This window comes from Vipera ursinii (assembly GCF_947247035.1).
Source record: "Vipera ursinii genome assembly, chromosome: 4".
NCBI lineage: Eukaryota > Metazoa > Chordata > Lepidosauria > Squamata > Viperidae > Vipera > Vipera ursinii.
In genome coordinates this window covers 81337197-81361583 of record NC_139514.1, presented here as the reverse complement: position 1 = coordinate 81361583, position 24387 = coordinate 81337197, and the positions used below count along the sequence as shown (strand labels likewise).

General features: G+C 40.7%; 1 protein-coding gene across 3 annotated transcripts in view; it reads left to right on the top strand.

Moving 5' to 3' along the window:
• The first annotated feature begins 3017 nt into the window (after positions 1–3017).
• NIPA2 (NIPA magnesium transporter 2) overlaps positions 3018–24387 on the top strand; it is a 48349-nt gene continuing 26979 nt past the window's right edge. For 2 of the 3 annotated variants that reach the window (XM_083361523.1, XM_083361525.1), the window contains exon 1: positions 3018–3268. The gene's annotated coding sequence lies outside the window, so the exon portion shown is untranslated. Of the gene's footprint in view, positions 3269–9882; positions 9974–24387 lie in introns of all 3 variants that reach the window. The other variant, XM_083361524.1, reaches the window with a different exon arrangement.

The window sequence follows — 24387 nt, the reverse complement described above, 5'->3', positions numbered from 1 at the left end:
TTGCAAACAAAATGAAGGTTTCTTATTTAGAATAATAGGCTGTCAGGTTAGTAAAACAGGGATATCAGAACTGATTTTAGGTTAATAGGTTAATCAAACATACTGTTTCCCCGAAAATTAGACCTACCTCAAAAATAAGAGCTACCCTGATTTTTGGGTGGGGAGTAATATAAGCCCTACCCCCAAAATAATCCCTAGTTAGGACCCTGCCCACTCTGTCCCACCTTGCTGCCGCAATGGGGCAGGAGAATGCATGTTGCACCGCTGCCGCCACAAGGCAAGGCAGGTGGGGGAGGGGGTAGAGCTGCCCCATGCACCCCACACCTGCTTACTTCAGGGCCCCCCAGCCAGGCCATTCCTTGCTCTGTGACTTTTCCTTTCACTCTCTCCCAAGCCAGACTACCATGCTACGGAGGATGGGCAGGATAGGCCCAGTTCTTCCCCCCCCCCCGCGCTGTTTCAGAGCCAGAGGGGAGTGACGGCAAAAGGCTCCGCTGCCGCCAGTCACCGCTGGAGGGGCTTTCTTTGCACTTCGTCCCACAGATCATCTGCCCGGCGGCAGCCACCACCTCCTACTCCACCAACTCTCCTGTGGCTTGTGCTGTGACCGGGCAGCGCAAGCCTCCCTTGCCGCCTCCCTCCACAGCCACCACTGGAGAGAACGGAGAACAGGTAGGGCAGCGATACGGAGCAGAAAAGAGCACTTGCTTGCCGCCCTGCATCACCCCACTTCTCCCTTCTCTGTTCTGGAAATGGCAGCCCCATTTCCTGCCGCTTCTCCCGGCGCTGCTGTAGGGTTTGGTGTACTACCACCCAGCTTCTCTCTCTTCCCGAAAGCATTTCTTCACTAATCTGCTTTCCAGCTCTGGCATGTTTCTCTTCTGCTGCAGGGAAACAGTTTGTGGAACTAAAAAAACTTCAGTCATACTTTCGAACTTCTTGCAGGGGGAAAAAAAGACCTCTTGAGAAGTTGGAAGGTCTGACTGGACTTTTTTTAGGGAGAGTTGGAGGAGGAAGAGGCATCTGTCACCAGGCAGATGATCTGTGGGGCAAAGCGCAAAGAAAGCTCCTCCAGCAGTGCAGAGGCAGCGGAGCCTTTTGCTGTCACTTCCCCCTGGCTCCAAAATGGCGGAGGGGGATCAGGCCTACCCCACCCATCTTCCGTAGCATGGCAGTCTGGCTCAGGAGGGGAGTGAAAGGGAAGGTCACCAGGCAAGGAATGGCCTGGCTGTAGGGCCCTGAAGTAAGCGGGTGTGGGGCGCTGGGGCAGCTCCACCCCCTCCCTCACCTGCATCATCTCATGGCAGTGGTGCAATGTGCCACGTGGCCTCCAGTGAGTGGCCACAGCAGAAGTGGGCCAGCAGCCACACGGGCACCTGCTTGACAGGGCTATTGGTGCTGCCACCGTGAGGTGAGGTAGGTGTCACAAAAAATATAAGACGTCATCCCAAAATAAGACCTAATGTCTCTTTTGGAGGCAAAAGAATGGGTCTTACTTTTGGGGAAACAAGATAGTTGGAGAACTACTCAAATTCTTTTATTTAATTAAAACACTTAAGAGCCTGGTACAGATGCATTTTTCTTCAAACAATCATACAGTCTGTAGCATACCTAGATTAGCAAAACAATGGGATAAAAGAATATTCCTTGACTTTATGACTTATCTCATTGTTACTGTGAAATTGTGCAAATGCATAAATGCAGTGCATGTTATCTCAGCTTGCAAAGCTTGGATTCATTGAATGACTTTACCAAAAATGTAAACGTTGCAGAATATACAGCCTCATGCTACATAACTAAGCTCCAGTTCATGCTGAATAAACTAAATATTGATGTTTCTTAAATAGAAAAGTATATTTAGATTTTTACTCCAAAAGCATTTTAAAATAAATTTGATAAAAATAAAAAAAATCTGATTAAATAAAAAATAATCCATTTAAATAAAAAATCTGATTTTTTTTAAAAAATTAAATTATTATCCACCCTGTGTGTAACGTTAAGGATGAGGTAGTGATGAAATAACATGCTTTAAATTAACATGCAGACACAAACTGTGGAATAGATGGGAACGTGTGGATGTCATAGGCTTACTGCTTAAATGCCAATGTGTTGCAATATAGTTAGAACAAATACATTTAAACAGGACTATTTTATTAGCTTCCAAAACAACATGCGTATAAATTTGTTAAATGCTCAGTAACTTTAGCATTGCTTTAAAAAAAGATATAGGGATGTTGTATTTGCCCTTTCAATTAGCAAATTAACAAAGGCTATTAAGTTTTCTGACAATCTTATTAATCTGCAAAGTTTTAAAATAAAAAAAGACATTTCTAATGACTACAAATTTTGACTTTTTTAAATTTTGGCCTATTTGGCTGATGAGAAATCCTATGTAAAGGAACTAACAAACATTCCTTTATTTCCTCCATAGAACTTAACATTGTAATAGAACAACACATGTCATATTATGATTATTTGTTTTATCAGAGAATAAAATACAAAACAGTTAAACAAAATGAAACAAAACAAGAAGAAAAAGCAGTCAACAGGTTGAGCTAAACATTACATGTCATATTAATTCAGACACTGAAGGCATTATTAGAAAGCAACGTTGTAATTCCGAGTTCAGGCACAAGACCTCCAGCAGGAAAGGCTCTAATCCCGATTGCTTTTTCCGGCGCACAAACCTTTTTGTATATGGCAAGATTAGTTTTCGAGCACTAACTCCAGACGTGCGTTATAAAGCAGCCTACCACGCAAAAAAACAGAGCCAGATGATGCCTCTTATTATCACTTTCACCGCTTTGAGGCAGAGCAGCTACACCGGCTGCGGGAAAAGGGGGTTGCAGACAAAGCACACCGCGCGGTGCCAAAGGAGACCCACGCCGCTTCCTCCCACGCAGCCCTCCTTTGGGAGGGAGAGGGCGGAGCAAACGGCACCCTGACTCTACCCGCGAGCAAGCAGCTTCCGCCAAACCGGTTTTTTTCCCCTCGCTCCGCCTTTTCCGGCCGCGGTCGGTATGAGCAGGAGGAAGACCGGCGCGGGTTACTGGCAGCGACCACGGAGGGCGATGCGCAATCCCAGTAGTACCTGAGGGAGAATCTCCATGGCGACGGTGGGAGTTTGGGAAGGTTCCTCGGCTTTCCCGTCCCCCGGTGGCGGAGACGATCGCCGTCCTCCTGAGGCTGCAGCGGCCGCAACCCCTCTCGGAGCTCACGAGACGTGAGGGCGAGGCGCTGTCGCGGAAGGGAACTTCGCCTCGAGCAGGTGATTCCTTCTTCCTCACTTTCTTTCGGAAAAGAGAAGTAGCACCTCGGGAGGATGTTGCTGCGGGGAGTCGGCCGGCCGGCCTGCTTCCCCTCGCAGCTTAAGCTCTTAGTGGTCTCGGTGCGGTTTGGTCCTGGATCCCTGCTAATTGCTGCATCTTGAGAAATGCGCGCGTAGGAGACGAAGGGCACAAGTTAGAAGAGCCGCGCGGAGAGGGCCGGGGAACTCCGACGATGGCAGCTTTTTTTTTAAAGGGAGACTACTACCTTTATTCGATCTGGGCTTCCATGTGCGATTTTCATACGTCAAACTACCCTACTTTGGAATATTAGGGGGGTTATGGTCTGGGGGACGTGGTTTCAGTCCCTTGATATATTAAAGCGGACTAGAGCTATCTGGGCTTGAATTTTCTAGGTCCGCTGGAACTGAATTGCAGGTTTCAGTTGCAGCTTCATGAATTGAAAGTTGGCTTTTTTCTTTCTTTTTTCTTCCTCTTCGGAGTATCACACGGTTCTTTTTGCTGTTTTGTAAATATACCGCGGTTGCAATATCCGGAACTAAACGCCCTGGAACTGAATTTGGTTTACAACAGGCACTGTATAAATATCATACACAGAATAGCCCAAACACACAATCTGCTAGAGAGAAGAAGTTCCCTGAAGATGGGCTCCAGTGACCGGATCCTGAATTTGGTACACTTTTCAAGGACCATGCATGAGATTGTGCAGTATCATGATAATCCTTTTGGGATTTAGCCATTAAAACTGTATAAAATTGTAAAGATCAAAGAAGGGCAAGAGAGCAGAAAAGTTGATCTGCAAGGTTCAAAATTGTGTTAGATTTTTTTTTCTTCTAGCTGATTTTGTTTTCATCAGAATATTTGGGTTGGTGGTACCATGTGTTCCAGGATAGGGCATGATTTCATTTTCTATCAGTTTCCTTTCTTCTGCTGGCAAGATGCACAGACTGTGATAGTCCTATCTAATTTATATACTAGAGTTAAGGGGAAGGATACAAGGTAAAGACTTACCTTGGAAGATAGTTGAAAATGCTAAGCAGCCACATCAAGACAGGAAGCCAGGACCAGGCTGTACATATCCTAGAGAGAGCTTCTAGGAGAGGACATGAACATCTGATCCATTGGTTGTGATAGGAATTAACCAACTGGGCAAACCACCTGATCACACTAGCTCTCTAGACATGAGAAACTTCTAGGGTCTAAAAATTAGAGCCTTAGAATTTTCAGCCAGTTATGCTGAAGGACAATGTTATTTTTTATTTGATTGATGGTCATTTTACCTGTTGATATTCTTATATACATATTGTATGAAACCATTGGGATAAATTATCTAGAACTTTAGAATGTATTTGCTTGCTTTATTTATGCTCCACCTTTTTGTCCAAACAAGCATTCATGGTAAATTGTACGTTCGTATATTGAGCACACTCAATATTCTACAGAGGTCCCCAACCTTTTGGGCACCAGGGACCGGTTCCATGGAGAGGTTTTTCCATGGACCAGAGGGTATGGTTTTGTGTGCTACCTGCATCTTGTGGATGGGGCTTTTCTTGTTTGTGCGGACCGGTTGCTGGCATGCCGCGGTCCAGTACTAGTCCATGGACCGGGGGTTGGGGACCCCATTCTATTAATCATTTGAGAGCAGTTGCCTTGGACTTGAATGAGAGTATGGAAGCTTTGAGCATCTGAGGTTACACAAATTAAATTTAAATCCAGGTTAGTTTTAGAGATGGCTGATTTGTAGTCCTCAAACTCTAAAAACCAAATGCATAAATAGATTTTGCAGAACTATTGGGGAGACCAGATGAGTCTGAATAAAATAATACTGGACTGGGTCAAAAAGTAGATTAGGATGCATTGATAAATTACTGTATCTGCAGTACATTGAGAAGTTTCAAAAATAAAATTGCCTCAGAATAACAGATACACATATCACAGTGCAGTATTTGGAGATCAATATTGTGGGATGTCTACAGATGTCCACTGTAGAAGGAATGATGGACAAACAAACTTCATTCTGGATACTGAGTTTTGGAATCTGGGTGAGTCACAAGGCATACCAACTTGATTACTGTTATAGATACACAAGCAGGAAAAGCATACCGGTAAATACTTTTGCCAGTTCTCAAATAATCAGTTCAGTTACCTAACAGAAATGTATTTGTCAAAGATATTTGATGAACTAAGACTTTCTACTTCAAGCTTTCCTTGTAAACCTATACAAGTATTTTCCATATACTATCTTACTGATACTGTATTATTAATAATTCTATAAATGGCATAAAATCAATTATATAATCAACCATACACATGTGACAAACATTTCATATGAACAGTAATCTTGTTATAGTGTAAATATGTTATTATAAAAATGATATATCACTAGAAAAGCAATTCATTATACAGCCTGTTACATCTATAATAGTCCCACAGTCCTTTAGTGATAATAGAACATATAAATATCACGTGCCACTCATGAATTGCTTTCTGTAACTTTCTAACATACCCAGACAAAAGTTGCTTTGTTAAGATAAAATTGAAAGTTGTAAGCACAATTGTTTATAAAAATGCTGAATTATTTTAGTATTCTTCATAGAGATACCAGAGCAACATTTCTATATATTTTCATTTTGCCAATGGCTTAAATTTTGCATCTGGATAAAAATTCTCTTAATAGAACACATTGATATAAACAACAGTGTTTGCTTTAAAATAACAACAACAACAACAACAACAACAACAACAATAATAATAATAATAATAATAATAATAATAATAATAATAATAATAATAATAATAATAATAATAATTTTATTTGTATACCGCCCTTCTCCCGAAGGACTCAGGGCGGTGAACAGGGCAAACATATAAAAATACAAGAATACAAATATTAAAAAAAGATTAAACAAGGTGCCCAAAACTAACAACAATAAGTTAAAATGCACTAAAACAATATTAAAATCCAAACCCATCACCCATCAGGCCAGGCCGGCTTGTTCGAACAAGTAGGTCTTCAGATCGCGTTGGAAGGAGCGAAGGTCGGGCGCTCAACCGGCAAACGGTTCCACAAATCCGGCGCGCCCACAGAGAAGGACCTCCCCCTGGGGGCCACCAGACGACATTCTCTGACCAGTGGCACCTTGAGGAGGCCCTCTCTGTGGGAGCGCACAGGGCAGAGGGAAGTTGATCCCGGCAGCAGGTGATCCCTAAGGTACGCCAGACCCATGCCATGTAGGGCTTTAAAGACCATTACCAGCACCTTGAATTTCACCCGGAAGACAACTGGGAGCCAATGCAGCTCACGGAGCAGAGGTGTAACATGGGAGTATCGGGAAACTCCCAGCACAACTCTCGCGGCTGCATTCTGTACCAGTTGGAGCCTCCGAGTGGTCCTCAAGGGCAGCCCCACGTAGAGAGCGTTGCAGTAGGTCACGAGTGCATGAGTGACCGTACGCAAAAATTGCTAGATAACATGTGTTTTAACAGTTCTTTCAATAACCTGTTTCAAGTAAAGTATATTCCTCACTTAATAATGATAATTGGGACTGGAATTTCTGTTGCTAAGCAATGTGTTTGTAAAATGCAACATCACATGACCACACTGATTAGTGATAGCACTTCTGGCAGTCCATAGTTGCCATCTTTAAGTGAGGACAGTGCAGGTGTCAAGGAAGGACCTCACACAATTGTGACTTATGATTTCCACTGGCTTTCCTGTTGACTTTGCATGCGACAAATATGTAAGGAAAGTGACTATCAGAAACCCAGGCCAGTTGTTGTATGCCTCAGTCATGAACATGAGATCATGTGGGCACCGCAATGGCCAGAACTTCAAAAATCGATCATAACTATCAGTTGTTCAGTGCCATCACAATCTTGAATAAGTGGTCTATAGAGGTTTATGGGAGTCAATTTGGTGCAGTGATTAAAAGTGCCAGGTTAGAACCCAGAAGACTATGAATTCTAGTCTTGTCTTAGGCAAAAAAAAACAGCTGGGTGACCTTGGGCCTATCACTCTCAGCCCTAAGAAGAAGGCAATGACCATCTACTTCTGAAATCTTGTCAACAAAACTGCATGGACTTGTTCAGATAATCATGAGGGATCAAGAGTGACTTGATTGTACACATGAAGAAGAATTACAAATGATACAAAAGTTTTCAGTTGTTAATCACGAAGAATCCAAACTGGAATAAATGTTATTGGTCTTGATTTATGTGATGGCCCCATCAGAAGCTGGTTCAGAGGAGCAGGAGGAGCTAGAACCGAGACCATCCAAAGAGGATGGAATGTCTCCCCAAGAACATCCAGAGAGCCCGGGGCTGAAGACAGTGCAATCCCAGGCCCATCCAGCATTGGGGGAAATGGTCGACCAGATGAGGAGCTGCCTGCACTAATGAAATCAGGAAAGGATCAGCTGCCAATGGTTAGCACCGATGAAAGGCAACATCCCCTCCAAAAAGAAACAGCTGCCTCCCCTGCCCGATCTGCAGGCACAGAGAGTGGAGTGAAGGGAAGCACAGAGGAGCTCTGCGATGCTGCTCACAAAGAAGCACCCTGCCCCTCACAAGAAACATCTGGTTTGGGATGATTTGGCCAGATGCAGGGGGAAGATGCATTTGTCAGGAACAACCATTTACTTCGGCGCACACTTCCCTGACCCTCATAAACCCTGCTTTGTGGACTTTGGATAGGTTATGTAAGCAGGGGGAAGAGTATCCTAGATTTTGGACTTACACCCATCAGTCTGTCCAGCCTGATAGCAGTTAATGATATCTGAATTTTCCAATATTTGGAGCAGGGAACCATAATTTTATGAGCATCTAAGCAAATTAGAAATCCTGATACTTATAAACTGGCTGGATACAGATAGTCCTTGACTTAACAACTGGCTGCTTAGTGACCAACGTTCCAACGGATCTAGCAAGGGTACTTACGAACCAGATGTGAAGTTCCATGATTTGCTCCCATCATAGCATAACCACATTTCAGGTACTTGGCAATGGCTGCATTTATGACTGCAGCATCCTGTGATCACATGACCCCACATTTACTAAGATTTTGCTAAAAACCAATATTTACTTTTGGAGTGATTTTTCTTTTTTGACAAAACTGCATCCATAGCGAACCATTGGTTTATGTAATGACCGCAGCATTCGCTTAACAATTGTTTCAAGAAGTCATAATATCAGGTTGATCACATGACCAATCTGCTTTACGACTTTCACAAGTTCCAGCCATGATGGGGTCTGAAAAGAGAGCCTTCTTTGCCATTTCACCCATCCTGTGGAATATTTTCCCCCTGGGTGTGAGGCAGGCCATCATCCTCCTGGCCTTCTGAAAAGGAGTTAAAACATGGCTCTGTGTCCTCACTTGGGGAGCCCAAAAGAGCATGCAGCTGTGGGGCTGGTTGGTGCCCTGAGAACCCTCCCTTCACCTTTTCAATCAATTTTTAACAGGGCTTAATTATTTTTTCCTCCTTCTCAAAAAAAAGTTTTAATTTTGAAATTTTAGTTCTAAAAAGTAAAAATATATATACTGGTTTTATATTCTGACATTGTACATCATTCAGAGTCCCTCTTTGAGATGGGTAGTTTAGAAATGTGCAAAATAAAAAAAAATGATGGTCAGACTTCATTACAAGACTAGTTGTTATGGATATTAAAAAACTTATTTCTGTGAAGCAAGTAGGTGAGACTGGATGAAAAGTATTTTGCTCTAAACAATTTAAAATGCAGAAATGAGTCTGATTTCCAAAATGCAAAACCATTGTTTTTGAGCTCAGGTTTCTGTACCACTTGATAGGATCAAGAAAAGAAAGTAGTAAAGAAATGGGCCCTGGGATAGGCTTGATTTTACAAATGCTAAATTTGTCCCAGTACAGTACATAAAATTTCAAAAAGGCACAGAGAAACATGCATGAACACTAACAAACCCCAGACTACCTCTTTCCTGTTTCCATACAGCAGGGCAAAATATTAGCACACATGTCCCAGATCTCCAGGACATTTGCAACCATCAACATTCTACTTTGTTTATTGTTTGGGGGTTTTTTAATCATATGATATGGGGCTTAAAGTGAAGTTCTGAAATAAAACGCTATTGTAGACTGTCATGAATGAGGATTATCAGGAGCTTGGCCAGCACCAAATAAAACCTCTATGGACAAAATTTTGCAGACCTCACACTTAGATGAACCCCATGTAGTGAAAAATATATTCACAATGAACTGCTACAAAGAAAACAAATTTTTATGCCAGAGAAAGAGGGGGAAAAAACCCTTTCTCCATCCCAACAGGTGAAAACAATTTTAGTAGCTTATCTACCATCTTTAAATACAGCATAATTATCTCCATACCTCATATCTTAATTAAAAAAATATTTCATTAAATGTTCTTTACTACAAGTCCAGTAAGGACAACATATATTCATATTCTCTCTCTCTCTCTCTCTCTCTCTCTCTCTCTCTCTCTCTCTCCCTCTCTCCCTCTCTCCCTCTCTCCCTCTTTCCTCTCCCTCTCTCTTTCTCTCTTTCCTTTTCCTCTGTCTTTCCTCTCTCTCCCCCCCTCTTCTCCGATCTTCTGCTTACCTGGCCAGCTGGCCTCACACTGTTCTCTGACAAGCTGACACATTCTTGTTGGGCTGGCTCTCTCCTGCCCTTGGTCTGGCAGTCCTCTTCCCCCACTAAGTAAGTAAAAGTGTGTGTGTGTGTGTGTGTGTATGTGTGTGTGTGTGTGAGAGAGAGAGAGAGAGAGAGAGCTCCTGCTTCCTGCGGAGATGCAGCAAGGGCAGGGAGCCCGCCCAATAAGAGAGAGAGAGAGAGAGAAGGGAATGCCTCTCTCTGTCTCTGCCTCTGCCTCTCTCTCTCTGCAAATGGCGGAAGACGACTGGGAGCTGCAGTAGAAGGCTGAAAGAGCCACATGCGGCTCCAGAGCTGCGGGTTGCCGACCCATGGTCTCTTTTAAAAATCTCCAGATGGAGTGCCCATGATTTCTGGAGGCAAGCTATTCCACTGGTAAATTGTCCTCACTGTCAGGAAGTTTGTCCTTAATTCCAGGTTGCTTCTCTCTTTGATCAGTTTCCAACCATTGTTTCTTGTCCTGCCCTCTGGTGCTTTGGAGAATAATTTGACCCCCTCTTCTTTGTGGCAGCCCCTCAAATACTGGAATACTGCTATCATGTCTGCCCTATTTCTTCTTTTATTTAGACTAGCCAAACCCAAGTCCTGCAGCCGTTCTTCGTATGTTTTAGTCTCTAGGCCTTTAATCACCTTAGTTGCTTTTCTCAGAATTTTTTCCAAATTCTTGTGGGAAGAATCCAGAGAAAGAAATATTTTGGGAAATATTAAAAAGGCAGAATATATTTCCCCAAAGGCAGAATATATTTCCCCAAAGAATCTTAAAGGCAGAAACCAAACTCCCCCCCCCCCCAAGTCTCTCTGCCCCAAACAGAAACCAGGTCTGCAGAAATGCAGATGTTGTAATCTTGTCAGAAAGATTGGAGTCAGGAAGCTGGGATTAGAAAGAAAGATTCCTAGAATTAACAATCCGTTCCACCAAAAAAATCCAACAGTCATCAGCCACAGGGAAGCAGGATATGACTTTGGGGCATAATAGGATTAACCCATCACCATCAGAATACCAGAAAGGCACACTCAGACTCAGGTCAAAGTTCATGCCACAGGAACAACTCCAAACAAAAGCCGAAGAAGGTATAAAGACCCACTGCTTCCTACTTGTGGTCAGTTTTTTTCCAGTCATCTTTCTGTCTGACTCTCTTCAATAAACTACAACCTTCTTTCTAAAGCAATTGCAACAACAACTTTTATTGATTAGCCCTTGGGCCATATCAAAGTACAAAGTTCCAGCAACAAACCGTCACCAAAACTAGATAAAAGCAATCCGAAATGGAATTTGATAAAATACAATTTAAAATGGAATTAAAATACAATTTAAGTTAAAATAGTAATAAAATGGAAATTTAAGATATAGATAAAATATGGAAACATTATATTTCGGAGTCACCCTTACAATCTACCCCAATCAGTCCCACATATGCAGATCTTAACTGGATCATTTTGTTCAAATACTGTGCTACATTGGATGTTATTTTCAAGTTCTGGCTGGACATAAGGTAAGTTATTTTGATATGGGGATCCCAATGGGTCATTCGTTTGGTATATAGACCAAGATACCTGTCTCTCACCCTCTTATACAAACAGCAGTCAAATAGGATGTGAGCCAGGTCCTCTACCTCTGCTGCTCTGCAAATGCAGAGACGCTCATTGTACGGCATAGCATGAAATCTCCCATATCTGACCATTGTGTCAAGCTGTTCAAATCTTGCTCTCGTAAATATCTCCCTAAGATGTTTTGGGAGTTGTGACTTCAAATAACTGTCCACTTGAAAAGTACATTTGTATTTACTCAGCCATTTCAAGTTACCCACCTTACTAAGGATAGCTATATCAGTTTGTGCTTCTATATCCTTAATTCTTTGGGCAACTCTTTTTTTAGATTGTTCTCCTGTTACGCAAGAAACAGGAAGGCCACAGCTTCTTACAAAATTTGTTAGTTTGGTGATCCAGGAGATTTGTGATTGTAGTTTTATTTGCTCTAGTAGGCATAATTTGGGGAGTCTATCAGTCTAAATTTCATTAACTTTTCACCAGTAGTTATAAGCTCTAATTTTAGATAATGCCTGAATTGTATGAATTCCCAATTCAGCTCTAACTGCTGCAGCAGATGTTCTTGGATCTACACCCAAAATGCATCTCAGATGCTGGGACTGTGTTCGTTCTAAAGCTGTGGTTGAATAAAGACCCCAAATTTCTGCTCCATACAAGAGCATTGTCGTAACCTTAGCCTTATAAACTTTGAGTAGTGGAGCTAGGGACCCTGGGTAACTATGATTCTTTAGTTTGAGCAATAAATTCAAACGGGCTTTTGCTCTAAATGTACTTCGTTGATGATGGCAGGCCCAAGATCCAGTCTTGGAAAAAGTTACTCCCAAATATACAAAGGTATTAACCTGTTCAATTGGTTCACCGTCTAATTGCCACTTATGTCTCTGATGGTTTCTTCCAAACACCATTATTTTCGATTTGGATTTGCTAATAATTAGGGAGTTATCCTGGCAATAAGAGCTGAATCTTCTTAATAGCCTACGTAATCCTACTTGTGAGTATGATAATAAAATCATATCATCAGCATAAAGCAAGCTGTTACAGTAAGTATTTAGGATCATCGGCATGTGTACCATGGTATCCTTCATTAACCCGGGCAAATCATTGATGTATAAATTAAATAATAATGGGGCCAGGATACACCCTTGCCTTATCCCTTTATTTGTGTGAATCCTATTAGTCAGGGCCCCATTAACCCCATACCGCACCCTCAAACAGGTACTTGTGTAAAGGGCTTTAATCAAAGCCAGAAGTCTGGGTTCTATTTTAAGAGGTCAATTTACTCCATAGTACGTCTCTATTTACCATATCAAATGCTGCTGTAAGGTCTATAAAAGCAGCAAACAGGGGTCTCCTCTTATAGGCATATTTGGCAATTAGATGGTTCAAAACAAAGCAGTTATCAATAGTAGATCTGTTCTGTCTAAAACCTGCTTGTTCTTCTGTGAGGATGTTGTTTTCCTCTACCCAGATTTCAATTCTGTTCAAAAGGTACCTAGCATATATTTTTGCTACAATGTCAATCAGGCTGATGGGCCTATAATTACTAGGATCCTTTTTATTCCCTTTTTTATATATAGGGACAACTATTGCCATCTTCCACCTGTCTGGTATATGGCAGGTGTTATTTATGTGTGTAAAAAGACCTGCTAATACAGGGCCCCACCAGTTGGGAAATTTCTTAAATAATTCTGCTGGTAAAAAATCCTCGCCTGGGGCTTTATTGCTCTTTAAGCTTTTAATGATGGACTGTATCTCCTTTTCTGAAACTGGTGGCCAAGGGGGGAGGGTTCTCGGATTTACCAAATCACTATTTAAAAATAATTTCTTTACCGGTTCGGTGGGGGCAAACAAGCACTGATAATAATTCTCCCAGTCCGCAGCAGAGATTGGTATGTCAAATGCAAATCTCCGTTCTTTCAGAATACCTGCTACTGAGTGCCAAAATAATACTGAATTATGACTTCTGGCAGCCAACTCAAGTTCTGACCAGATTGAAATGGCAAAACGTTTTTTCTTTAATGTTATAGTTTTTTTATATTCCCTTCTTGTGTGCAGCATCTTAGCTTGTATATGGGCAGTAGGATTCCTCTGGGCAAGCCTCATGGCTGCCTTCAATTTCTTTTTCTGTCGCTGGCAATCAGGATCAAACCAGCGAGGTCTACCCACTTGGGCTCTTTTTGTAGTAGGTTTAGCTGTTAGGTGTTTCTTCAGTATATTACACAGATTGGAGAATGCATTGAAGGCTGACATCCAGTCAGTAGTAGATGACTGTATTGTTCTAGCCCACTTAGTAGCATTCTCTGTTTTAAGGCATTCTAATATTGCCTTAGTATCAACTTTGGCCCAAATTAACCTTTTATTTTGGGTCACCTCTACCTTTTTGGTGAGCCATCTGTCAGCCATGTTATATGGTCTTAAATCTGAGCGGCCTCGCAATGTCACACTTACAGGCTGATGGTCGCTATTGTCGCTAAGGTGTACTGTGACCTCTGAGAAGAGGTCAGCCTTATCTCTAGACACACAAAAGAGATCCAGTACACTACTTGAATTGGCTGAGTGGTATGTATAAGGGTATGTATAATTCTTGTCCTTACCTCCCAAAATTTGGAGATTACCCTTAAAAATTAAGGAGACTAGGAGCAGGCCAGCGGCATTACTTTTACAGTCTCTTGAGAGCCACTGAGGATGGTTATCAAAGAACTCCCCTGGGATTCCCTTCTTCTGGGCAAGCTCATACAGAGAGGGACCCAGTCTAGCGTTCAGATCTCCTAATAATACCACTATGGACTGAGGGTACAATATAGATAAATCTTCTAAGATAACTTCCAAGCCCATCCAATATTCAAAATTATAGTGCTGGGATGTGCTTGGAGGAATGTACACATTTACCAATATTAACTCAAACTGGTCATATTCAAATTTGACAGCTAGAAAGTACGGATACTTATCTTCATTATATAATTTCTCTCCCTGCCATTGCAACTCTTCCTTTATAAGAATGCATAGCCCACCAGAGGGTCTCCCTTTGTTCTTTGTTTTTAGGGCTGGGGAGGCCCATCCCTGAAAGCCTGGCAATTGTACTGGTTCATCCACTTCGGTTAGCCAGGTTTCTTGAAAGGCTATTACGTCAAATCTAGAAAGAAAGCTCATTAGTCCACTATCAACCATCCTTTTCCAGCCAGCTATGTTCCAGGTCATCAACTGTATGGGGTTCTCAGAAGCAACGTGGTCTGACTTGGTTGATTGGCTAGATGGTGGAAATGCCAGATGTCAACTTGACAATGGAGCTGGGTCAATATCATCTAAGCTTCCCATATAAACACAGTTGTTGTGAGGTTCTCCTCGTGGGTTGCAGAACTTGTTGTTGCTCCTCTATATCTTGGTTGCCAGTGTGCCTCTGCTCTTGCTCCAAGAATGATTTTTTTCCAAAGAGCAGGTACTCTGGCTTAAGTCAATAAATGTAGATTTATGTCCATTTTTGGAGGGGCATGGCTGAGGGTTCATCTTGTGGAGAGATGTTGTGGGAACTTCTAAATCAAATGAGGATGGAAGCTGGATTATGTCCTTAGTGTTTGTCATCTTAGGGGGCACTGTGTGATGAAGCCCTTTGTCTTTCAGTTGTTTCTCAGAGGCTGGGTCAGTCAGTGCAGTTACTCCACTCTCAGCCTGTGTGACAACACCTTTTTTACTGTTGAGGTAAAGGCAGATTGTTGATTAAATATCTTGTCACAAGGTTGCGTGTTTAGTGGATCCAAATTAAATAGAGGCTTTACTGTAGATTGGGTTGTTGTCAGTGCCTCTTTTAGGTCGTCCAATCTTTGAATGATGTTAACTTGCTCAGGTTCTGGCAATGCACTGAATAGGTCAATCAACATTTCCTCTGGCACATCCTCAGCAGTTCCTGCAGCTGTGGGTAACACAGTTCGTATATTGCTTCTTTGCCTTCTCAGGGTCAGTTCAGTTGCAGCAGCCTCAGGCTTAGTAGTGTGAGGGCTGTTGCAGCCTAGATTTAAAGCGACAGTTCCCTCTTGGTGACACTGTTTCAGGAGTGGGCACACTTTTTCTGAGCAAAAGACCCTTATTGGAAATATAGAGAAAAAGCTCAGAAAGGGCTTCATTCTGAAGAGCATGGAGGGAATTGTGGGCTGCTTGAATGATAGGAGAATTCTCATACATTGTGTTCTTGCTGGCAGCCACTCTACATGTAGTAGATCTATCAGAGTGGATTCACAGCGGAGCAGCTGGCTCAGGGACAGCCTAATAGCTTTTCTATTGCTCCAACGCCCTCTATTTACTCTCTTGTCATAAATTTGCAAAGTAACCTGGTTAGTTTGCAGACTGTAGTTATATTGGTCATCTCTTAGACCTTTGCCTGATTGAGTGTTTTCTCTGTAGGTGTTCAAATTTTTGGGAGGAGAACAAGGTCCTTCTCTACTTTCACCTTCTGAGTTAGCCATCCCATGTCTGTCCATGGTTATCCTCCCAAGTCCTTCCACAGTATTTGGGTGGCTCCTAACAAACTCTGCAAAAGACTCTTTCAGACAATCAACCTTATCCATGACAATTGACAAGAGATTATATATTGAGTTTACAGTTTGGGCTGTAAGCAAACATTGTCTAGAGAGGAAGTCTGTCACATTTTCCCCCTTCAAATTTGCTACATCTCCCTCCTGTGTAAAAGAGGCTGTTGCCAGATTCCAAGGAGGGGAGCCATTCTCCAAGAGGGAGGAGGACAACTCCACACGCTGTCTGCTCTCCACTTCGGTTTGTAAGTCCCATTCCAATGAGTCACATAAATTAACTTTATCTGATAAGGTACCTGTGAATGAGTTACTTACTGGAGCAGACTGTCTGTTTGCAATATAATCCTCCATTTTCTGCTGCTTCAAAGGCTTGGATATACTTTCTGCTGCAGAGTGCTGTCTCTTCCTTCTTTTCCCCATTCAGGTTTGTTAAAACAGGTTTAAAAATAAGTTTAAAACTATGGTTTAAAAGGTTGAAATGGGTTAAAAATGGGTTTAAAAAGTTTAAAAGAGGTAGGTTAAAATACAATATTAAAAGAGGTTAAAAAGTTAAAATAAAAATAAAGTAAAATAAAATAAAACCTTTACTTTTGGAGGAGCTCTTTACAGCCTTTGCTGCCTCTCCACCATCTTGGCTCCGCCCCTTCCTAAAGCAATTGCCATGTTGCTTATTCCCTGCTTGGACTAGACCCTGATGATTTTTCCTTCAGCAATTTGGCGACCCAGATGGGACTCCAAGCTAACCTCTCCAATGGACTGAGACTGGTAAACTCCATTTTGCCAGCAGCAGACCCCTTGTGTCTGTGGATGGGTTTCCCAGGCCATGCCCATATGGAGCAAGGATAGTAAAAGGAGTTTTGAGTTTGAGCTCAAGAGCTGCTTTGGAAAGAAGGTGGGTACCTCTATATTTTAACTTTGAAAGCCCAGGGGAGCAAAGGAAATGTGTGTATATCTGTGTGTGAGAGTGAGAAGACCCTTTTCCCAATCACAGTTGGATTTTGCTCTCTCTGGCCTTTCCTAACTGCAGAATCTGTTCAAGTGACAGACTCTGGAAAGCATGGGGGTTGGGCCAGAGCGCAGGACCTTTCGTTAGGGAAAAGGGAGAGGCTGTGTGAAAATGGAATGGAGTGAGTGAGTGAAAGAGTCACACCTGGGCAAATGGCTGAAACCACTGGTCAAATGAAAGTTCTACTCTTCTAGGAGGGACCTCATATTCTGTGAAAAAGAAGTCAGAGTCCTCCCAGATCCCTTTGTGATCTGAAACTGGGACAAGGATGGCTTCAAAAGTCGCCTTGCCAAGGGGCTAGGGCAGCTTCAAAACTCACCTTGCCAAGGGGCAAGGGCTGAAAGATTGCCTTGCCAGAACAGGGGTCTCCAGGAAAGAGTCACTCTGGGGATGCATGAGAGTAGAGAAAACGACTCACTGTGGATAAACGGGTCAGAGTATTGCCTGAAAATATGGGCTCTCTTCAATAAACTACAACCTTTTTTCTAAACCAGTTGCCATGTTGTTTATTCCCAGCTTCAACTGGACCCTAATGAAGATTTTTCCTTCAACACTCTCAACACTTTTTTGTGATATGGTGACCAAAATTGGCTGCAGTATTCCAGGTGTGGTCTTACTAGGGTTTTATAAAGTGGTACCAATACCTCACGTGATCTTGATTCTATGCCTCTGTTTATACAACTCAGGATTGTATTAGCTTTTTTGGCTGCTGCTGCACACTGCTGATTCATGGTAAAGTGATTGACCAATAGAACTCCAAGGTTCCTCTCACAATTACTCTTTTTAAACCAGGTCTTGCCCAATCTATACTTGTACCTTTTTCTGGCCTAAATGTAAAACTTTGCTTTTCTCCACATCGAAACTCATTTTGTTGGATTGGGCCCATTGTTCAAGTTTGTCAAGATCTTTTTGGATCCTTAGTTGATCTTCTGGGGTGATGGCTACTCCTGCCAATTTGGTGTCATCTGCAAATTTGACGAGTTCCCCTTCAATTCCCTCATCTAAGTCATTGATGAAGATATTGAAGAGTACTGGGCCTAGGACAGAACCTTGTGGTACTCCACTGGTTACTTCTCTCCATGTGGATGTAGTGCAATTGAGGACTACTCATTGAGTACGATTTGCCAGCCAGCTACAGATCCATCTGCTGGTGATGTTGTCTATTCCACCTTTTTCTAGCTTACCAAGGAGTAGGTTGTGTCTACTTTATCAAATCCCTTACTGAAGTCTAAGTATACTATGTCCACAGTATTTCGCTGGTCTATTAGTTTAGACACTTTGTCGAAGAATGAAATAAGATTGGTTTGACATGATCTGTTTTTAACAAACCCATGCTGGCTACTAGTTATAACTTTGTTTGCTTCTAGTTGTTCGCAGATCTGTTTTTTGATTATCTTTTCTACGATCTTCCCAGGTATTGATGTTAAACTGATTGGTCTAGTTTCCTGGGTCCATTTTTCCCCCCTTTCTTGAAGATGGGAACCACATCAGCCCTTTTCCAATCCTCACGTACTTCCCCTGTGCTCCAGGGTTTTTTGAAAGATATGGTGCGGTGGTTCTGAGATAACATCTGCCAGCTCCTTCAGAACTCTGGTATATAATCTGTCAGGCCCTGGTGATTTATATTTGTCAAGGTCAGATAGGTGTTCTCTTACTATTTTCTTGCTTATTTTAATTTTAATTATTTTAATTTTTGTTTCTGTATGTCTTTTGCAGTGGTTTTTTTGTTGGGCTATGGTTTCTTTTTGTGTGAAGACTGATGTAAAGTATGAGTAAAGCATCTCTGCTTTCTCTCTGTTGCCTATTTCCTTGCCATCTTCTCTCTTTAGTGGATCTACAGTTTCTTGACTTTTTTCATGTTGTTAATATGTTGGAAGAATCTTTTTTTATTATCCATGATTTCTGTTACAAATCTTGTTCGTTCTGAGACTTTGCTTTCCTGACTTCATCTTTACATGTTCTGGCTGTCTGCTGATAATTGGCCTTAGTTATGTGCCCTCTTTCCAATTTTTGTATTTGTCTTTTTTGTCTTTCGGTTTGTCAGAGAGATTTTTGTGCAGCTATGCTGGTTTCTTCTTGAATTTCTTGTTTTTCTTTTTCAGTGGTATTGTGCTGGTCTGGGCTTTTATGATTGCATTTTTCAGATTTTTCCACGCTTCTTGGGTTTTTTTCCGTTTTAGGATTTTCATCCATGGGATCTTTCCTAGGCTCTCTCTGAGTTTCTTAAAGTCAGCTCTTTTGAAGTTCAAGACACTGGATTGTTTTCTGTTGCTAGTGTTTGTGTTATATTAAATTCCAGTATGACACGGTCACTTTCGCCCAAGGTTCCAGCAACTTCAACTCTAATACTTCTTCTCTAATGTGTTACATTAAATTCCAGTATGACGCGGTCACTTTCGCCCAAGGTTCCAGCAACTTCAATTCTATTACTTCTCTAATAGTGTCAGGTCCCCAAATCCTTATTGTTTTCCCTGCATATGTGCTCTTGTTTGGGGCCTGCCATTCTGCTAGGTTAGAAGGCCAGATCCTGAAGCTAAAACTCAAATATTTTGGCCACAGAATGAGAAGGAAGGACTCACTGGATCGAGGGCAATAGAAGAAGGGGACGACAGAGAATGAGGTGGCTGGATGGAGTCACTGAAGCAGTAGGCGTGAGCTTAAATGGACTCCAGAAGATGGTAGAGGACAGGAAGGCCTGGAGGAATGTTGTCCATAGGGTCGCAATGGGTCGGACACGACTTCGCAGCTAACAACAACATTCTGCTAGGAGGGGAGGAATTTACTTTCGCTTGGGATAACTTTCATTTTCTGCTCCTATCCACTTGAGAAAAGACTGGTTCCCTTATCAGGAAGACAGCTATGGAGAAACGAAACTGGAGAAGACCTTGAGATGTGTACCAACTGTGCCAGTTACCCAAACATCGTACCACCTGTGGAATGGCTGGATTTCACTATGACTTTGGTGGGAGGATGAAGATTACTAGTTTAACTATACCATGACTTGACTTCCCTACTGCACTAACCCCTAATAAAAGTTCCTTTTGAGACAATGCCTGTTTCAAGAGTTCTGCTTTCTTGGGTGGTTAGCTGAGGTGGGTCCTTACAATTAGAATTAAGTCCAGTATGGCTTTACGTCTAGTTCCCTCCTTCACTTCCTTACATTACTTGGAAGGAAGGAAATAAAACAGGGCTGGATGGAGACAATATTGACGAATTAATACTTTGTGAAGTCGAATGGTTGGACTCTAACCTTAGACAAAATGCTTTTTGTAACAACCGTCATTGATGGCTGTTGAACTTTAGTCTTAGATGACTGAAGTCCAAAGGGAAAGAAAGTATTCTTAGACGTCGTAAATGTAGAATGTTAAAATGTTAATATTCTACCTTTATGATGTAGGCTGAATAAGAATGTTTAGGAGGATAATATTCCTCATAGGGCTTTTAAACAATAATGCTGATTACTAATTTGTGTATTGGGAGTACTTCAGTATAGCACATCATGAATGATGCAGTAGATTGCAATTAATATCATGGCACATTCAGACTCAAAGACCAAGACAATTTTGGAAGCCTGGTTTGAAAAACCTTTCTTGTTTGGAAATTGTTATATATGGAGTCATATTTAATATTTGTTTTTTAACAAATAAGGGTTAATATGTGTCATCTTTATTGCATTGCATATTGATGAAGTGCCATCAAGTAAAGCATATTGTGATTGGCCTATGGGACTTGACTTGGTATACCTAGTGTTTATTTATATCTGTCTATCTATATTTATATACTTGGATATAGAATATTGAATGACAGTAATAGTTTTATCTTGAAACATTGTCATATTCAGATAATACACATCTGAATTCAATATGAATAGTAAAGATTAAATGGTAATTCCATGTCAAAATATCTTAATGGCTCTTCATGTAGACTTTTTAATGCCGTAATCAATAACAATGCTGGCACATAACCAAACATCCATGTCTTTTGTATGGACCTATATGTGTACAGGTGAAGTTGATAATAGTCTCATTTATGCAGCTTGAAGAAAAACTCTTTCATGTTCTGTATAATTAATTTAAAATTTACGCTGAATCAGGGAGTGTGGTTTGCTCTGTATTGCTTGCATGTCAACATTTGTAACCTGAAATATACTTCACACTGTCTATAGTCTTTAAGAGTTTTTACTGTACTTTCCCATGTTCTATATTATTCTGTTCAAAAGTAATCTTGGAAAATAATAGATTCCAGTTTGGTATAGTGTGTCCCAATTTCCTAAATATTACTTGGGAAAACTAGAGCTCTTACACACTTTTATCTAGCATGGAAAAACGTTTCTAAATAGGAAGAAATGTGTACAAAATTTAAAATATTACAATATTATAAGGACCCATGCCCAGATTTCATAGAAATTCATACACAGGCTTGTAAGTCACAAAGCTTTAGTACCTTTTTTGTTTTAATGCTTGTGCTTTTGTTTGAGGAAAATATATTAAAATTGGAAGCAAATATTAATCATTCAGTTAAAATATTATTTTTTTATTTATTTATTTATTTATTTATTTATTTATTTATTTATTTATTTATTTATTTATTTATTTATTTATTTATTTATTTACTTACTTACTTACTTACTTACTTACTTACTTACTTACTTACTTATTGGGCTTATATGCTGCCCTATCTCCCGAAGGACTCAGGGCGGCTAACAACAATAAAAATACAAAAGTTTAAAAAGAATTAAACTAGCAGCCCCAATAATACATATTGTAGGAAATATGTTTTATTCAAAGAGAAAAAATGGCAGCAAGAAATGAGGATGCCTCTTCCTGAATGTAGTTGACCTAATTGTTTGATACAATGAACAAGAAGAAAGTAAAAGATTAGTTCTTCTTTTCCATAAAAGAAAATACATTTGTTGAGCCAATCATAGTTAATCATAAATATTCTGCTTTGACTGGGTTCAAAGCTTCACAGTAATTGTTAAGAAACAAGTAGCAATATCCCATAATCCAAATTTAAGCTTTGTTTTAAATCCAATGTATTAAGGTTGGCCTTATGTTTTCTCACGGGAAATCTTATTTACAAGAGATTAGAATGAGAGTAGAACTCTTCTGTTAATAAGAGAAGAATGATCAACAGAACAATGATTTTTTTGATCATGGAATCATAGATTTGGACGGGACCCAAAAGGTATTGAAGTCCAACCCTCTTTACTGCACACCATTCTTGATAGATGATTATCCAACTATATGCAAATCTCCAGTGAAGGATATGAAACTATTCCATGCGGTAATCTATTACACAGCTATTGCTGTCAAAAAGTTCTTCCTAATATCTTATCTGTATGTATATTCTTGAGGTTTTGTCCTGTTAGTTTTAGTCTTAACCTCAGAAGCAGGTGAAAATACATCCAAATCCTTTATAATTTGACAACCCTTGAATATTTGAAGACTGCTGTCTCAGCCTTCTCTTCTGCAAGCTAAACATATCTAAGTCTTTCAACTGTTTCTCATAAGACTGGGTTTACAGTCCTTTCACTTTCTTGGTAGCCCTTCCCTGGACTTGATCTAGTTGATCAATGGTTTTTCTTTCTTTTTTTTTAAATTGCAATGGGGTAAATAAAAATGGAAGAATAAGGACTGCCAATCATCCTTTTATATAAGTGATTGCTAAGAGTTAACACTGACTTAATGGCACCTAATCAATTAACCAGTACAGTATCATGAATTAGTTTTCTTAGAATAATTTGTATCAAACTCCTAAGGCACATAAACAAAACTAGATCTAAAATTTGTCTTTGAGGTTCCATTCATCTCAAGTCTAAGGAATATTTATTTTATCAAATGCAGATAGCAGTAGTGAACCTTTTAGATATTTAGCTGGAATATTCACCAAGGGTGCAGGTGAATATGTGCACCATTAACTTTCCAAATTATATTAATTAACAAACAGATAAATTAACTTCTGCCTTTTACTTCATAGAATCACACTTGAGAATGAGTAAATGCTATAAAGAGAAGATGCTATGAACAGATGCTTATATCAATTTATACAAATTGAAATTTTGATAGATATCAGCCTTGCATGTAATTAATTAACATTAATTTCTAAACACAACAAAGGAATCAGAATAAATTTAATTAGAATATAATTCATCCCATAGAAAATGTATTTCTTTCTTACTGAATAAAAAAACTTGAAACTTGCTTGTCACAGAGACTTTACTGCCCAAATAAAGAGTGTGATTAGCCAATCTGAATTATGCACATTTCCAAATTATAACTTCCAATATGTATATAAACCTAATATAATCCATAGTGACTTGTCCTAACCTATTTGTTAAATTGATAAGCCAGATACCCTGGTTTAAAGGCTTCAGTAGTGAAATTTATTTAACTTGCTAAATGATATACTACACACATTATGACCTAATACATTTCGTGAAATGAGCCTTGATTGCTAAACTTTGTTTTTAATTAGAATATTGAACATTTGAATAAGAAGAACTTAGTTTTCTGTTTCAAAGTTACCAAAATTTTCTATTACAGATTAACACTTTAGTTGGTTCAGATTCTAAATATATATTTAAAATAACTGGATCAAAGAAGCTTACTTTAATTGGTTTATTAACTAAAGTTTCAACTATAATCTTATAATCTGGAATTCTAGTTAGTTTTAGCTTTCTATGCAGCCAAGCCATTGTTTACAGCAGGACTTTTCAACCAGTGGTTACAGGTACCACCTGTGGTACATTGGCACCTAGCAGGTGGTACATGACCATCCTAGAAAAGTGGTAGCGGGGGAGGGGAATGAGCTGAACCAGTGGTACCACCGCAGAAGCCTGAGCGAGAGACAGCTGGAGCTGCAGGGCTGTCAGGGCTCAGCGGAAGAGCCAGGATCAGCGCCAGGCTCCAACTGGAGGTCGGTGCTGATCCCGGCACTTCTGCTGAGCCCAGAAGAAGCACCAATCAGCTGGAATGTTGCAACATCTCCAGGGTCTTGTGATTTACATTCAGATGCTTGGCAACTAATTCATATTTATGATGGTCACAGTGTCCCAGGGTCATGTGAAGTGACCAAAACCTGCTGTAACCACCCAGCAAAGGGGGGGGGGGAAATAAAAAACAAACACCCCCCACCCCACCCCCGCTGCCAATCCTCAACAGAAATGCTCACAACAATGAAAACCTTGGACAGGAGGAAGAGCACCGCTGGGTGGGCAGACAGGTGTCTTGCTCGGCTGTGGTTTGGGGGGCACTTTTTTCAGTGCCATTGTAACTTCAAACAGTCACTAAGCGAACTGTTGTAAGTCGAGGACTACCTGTACTTCATCACTTTTTTCTTTTTTTGTCCTCAAGTTTTTGACACCTTGCTAGCCGACTGGTGGT